Here is a 3,836-nt window from a genome sequence, read left to right on the forward strand (position 1 = left end):
TATGTCACATAGGCGTTAAAGGAGGAAGAAAGATGAGATATAAGAGGTGAGGTTCTGTTTGGTATTTTGCATTGTACCATACCTCGTAGAATTCTTAATTTGATATATTTATACATAATTTTCTCGGTACTCCGGAATCCGTCAATACCTTGCCACGAATTGTGTGAAATCCCAAGGTATATTGTCAATTATACACTGCTGTAACAACTATAAAGCTTGAAACACGTGTACCGCAGAATCCTTTGTGTTTTTGTTTTTATTTTTGCATTTACAATTTATTCATTCACCTCAACCACGAGCTGGCATACACTGGTGCTTACAATTGTCAAGTATTACCTCTAACATTTATATATATATATATATTTACATATATATGCATTCATATATATACATAATACATACATACATACATACATGCATGCATACATATATACATACATACATACATACATACATACATACATGCATACATACATACGTACATACATATATATTAGGAGTTGATGAAATATAGATCAGTGTAATTAATGTATGTTGTCTAAAATGTATCGTAATCTCGACGGATTTCCTGCCCCGGAAAATCTCTTCATAGTAATGATATAGAGTTTTCAAATGAACGTAGCAAGTTAATTGCAGAAAAATTGAAGCAACAAAACGTTTTATAATTCAATAGATTTTCTAGAAAAAGTTACTGTTAATGGTAATATACGAGTTCCAAATTCCAGACAACTGTAGTTGCAAATTCTAATGGAATAATATAGAAAATATTTCAAAATATTCATCGTTATGTCTTGTCATACTGGAGCAAAAGGTGTGTTTAAAATTAGTTTCTGTGAATCGACAATGAAACAATTTTCTATTTACAAGATTATTAATATTTAAGAGGGTATATTGGGATTATATTTCAAGATTATAGAGAATATGATGTTTAGATAGAGCAAGGGAGACGCAAGAATTAAATAAAGTTATGATTATAGTTACGAAAACAGAGCTGGAGAATAATTAATTAAAAGGAAGTTTAAGACAAAATTTAAACACATCAGGTTGAACCACTGAGGAATACGTTGAAAACAAACCACTTTAGCGGGATGGTTTTAAAATTAAACATGTAATTATAGTTCACGGAATGTAATACAGAGCAAGTCAATAACAGTAAGGAAAGAATCAAAGTGTAAGCAAGCGTCGAAGTGCCAACGGTATTAAGAAAGATTGCTTCATCAATAATGCAACCAACATTTTTTTCGACAACAGAATTGGAGCGTTCTAAACTGTAGAAAGGAGAAAATTACGTATAAATTGTATTTTTCACAAAAGGACTGTTTTAATTGTTCATTATTTTAAAACAATATGTTGCAAAGCGCAAAATTATGAAGATTTGCCCCAAAAAGTTTCCGATAAATTTCACTGAGAATTTTGAGACAGTATATAATAATTTGAGTCAAAAACATATTGATATATTGTCGTGGCACTCTGTTGGTTAGGACGACGAGGGTTCCAGTCGATCCGATTAACAGACAAGTTTGCTTGTGAAGTTAACCTGTAAGCGGCCGAGCTTTCCACAGACACGCGCGCCCGTAACGTAGTTCTCGGGAAGATTAAGTGTCACGGAGTGTGTAACAAGGGTGGCTCTTTGAAATACGGGTAAAACAGAAACAGGAAATAAGAGTGAGAGAAAATTGTGGTGAAAGAAGACAGCAAGGTTCGCCACGCCCCACCCCCTGCCGGAGACTCGTGAAGTTTTAGGTCTTTTCGCTCAATAAACACTCACAACGCTCAGTTTGGGAGTCGAAACCGCGATCCTATGACCGCGAGTCCGCTGCCCTAACCACCAGGCTATTGCACCACTACTATTGATATATAATAGTTTCTATTCTAGGCACAATGCCCGAAATTTTGGCGGGGGTGCCAGTCAATTAGATCGACTACAGTAGGCAACTGGTACTTAATTTCTCGACTCCGAAAGGATGAAAGGCAAAGTCGAACTTCGCTTAATTTGAACTCAGAACGTAAAGACAGATGAAATTCCGCTATGCATTTCGCCCGGCGTGCTAAAGTTTCAGCCAGCTCACCGCCTTTTCGCTATTGATATATAACAAGACAAATTATAAGAGTTATGCAGCAAAATCTACAGCAAATTATACGTAAAAATATATACATTTGTGTGTATGGTGTACTGTAAGTCGAATTTAAGTTGTATGTATGGAATTCTATATCGTAAGCAGATTAAAAGCAAACATAAAATATACTCAGAAAACAAAGTTAATTATTTAAACATTAGTAGTTTTATGTTAACGAATTCACTTTGGTGTTAGGTCAAGTATTGCTATTTGTTTGTGGATGTAAGCATCAATAAATGCACTTTTACATATTAGGAAGCTTCAGGCTGTGAGCTGGCAGAATTGTTCGCACGACTTTACGTTCTCAGTTCAAATTCCGCCGAGGTCGAGTTGGCCTTTTATTTTTTTCCGAGATCAAATGATTTAAGTACTGATTGAGCAGTTGGTTTATAGTACCCTCACCCGAAATTTCAGGCCTGCTGCCTATAACAGAAATGATGTGTTAGGGACAATAACCTAAAAACCATTTTCTTTTTACCAAAATTGTTATTAGTATGACATTAAAATACGAGTGCGTGAATATGCATTACCTAGTGGTTAGGTTATTGCAGTCAGGATCACGAGATCGTGGTTTCCATTGCTGGACCGGGTTGTGCGTCTTGTTCTTGAGGAATACAGTTCATCTCATTTTGCTCTGCAGATATTTCGACGCTTGACGTGTGGTAAACCATGTACCTATTCAGGCAATGTTGATTTGATGGAGAGAATGAGCTAATGTACAGCACGAGTATTTGATCGGTATAAATAAATCATTAGTGAAAAGTGTTCAGCAAGAAATTGGAAATTGTAGAACCGTCTTCGTCGGACTACGAAAGACAAACCATTAAGCATAAATCTTGTAACGGATACTAAAATAATAGATTGTTATAACAATACATTTTCAAGAAAGGGAAGCAGATCTATCATGTTCTTAGGGTTTATTTAATCTGTAAGTTAATTTTATACTGCTACTAAATTTTCAAGAAACCATCGACACTCTCGGCACTAGTAAATAAAGAATGTGTTAAAAGGAGAGATACTGGAAGAAATGGGTACGATAGAATACAAGAGAATAATTCTTGGAGTGTGCAGTTTGAGAAAGTCTTGTATAAGAGGCCAATATTCAAAGGACGGAATGGAGATCAACTAATGGTGAATATTAGTAATATAGATACAACACGTAATTATGCGAAACAGGCCTTATGTTCAAAGAGATATAAACGCATACTTAACGACTCGTCTGAAAGTGGAGACTCGAAAGAGGTGCTACGGGGAGGATTTCAGAAAAAATGGCCAAAATTTCGGACAGACAGAACAAAACTCGTTTCTGAACTATAGTTATTCGTTGGAGGTCCTTTAAGTGATATAGTTGTTCAAGAGGAAATACTAGATATTTTTGGGACCTGTTAATCTAGGGCCTGGTTTTTGAGAAGATTTTTGAGAAGATTTACTCTGCAAACTTAATGACGAAGGGGCCAGTTTTGGCATCAAATGACCGCATTTCATAAATGCATCTTGTCGGAATTTGGAAGTAGATCACCAGACACTCTGTAAACAATTAACATGATGCTTACGTCTGCTTCATGTCGAATTATTGTAACGTTTGTTACTTCAATTGTGTTTTAGTCCTTTATTTTCTCCCTTACCAGCTTCGTTTTTTTTTTACATAAACGTCATCGACTCAAACGACAAGTGGCAATCGGTCTTGTTCTCAAATTGAAAAATGTCAAAATAATTATT

Source organism: Octopus bimaculoides, chromosome 2 (assembly GCF_001194135.2).
Source record: "Octopus bimaculoides isolate UCB-OBI-ISO-001 chromosome 2, ASM119413v2, whole genome shotgun sequence".
NCBI lineage: Eukaryota > Metazoa > Mollusca > Cephalopoda > Octopoda > Octopodidae > Octopus > Octopus bimaculoides.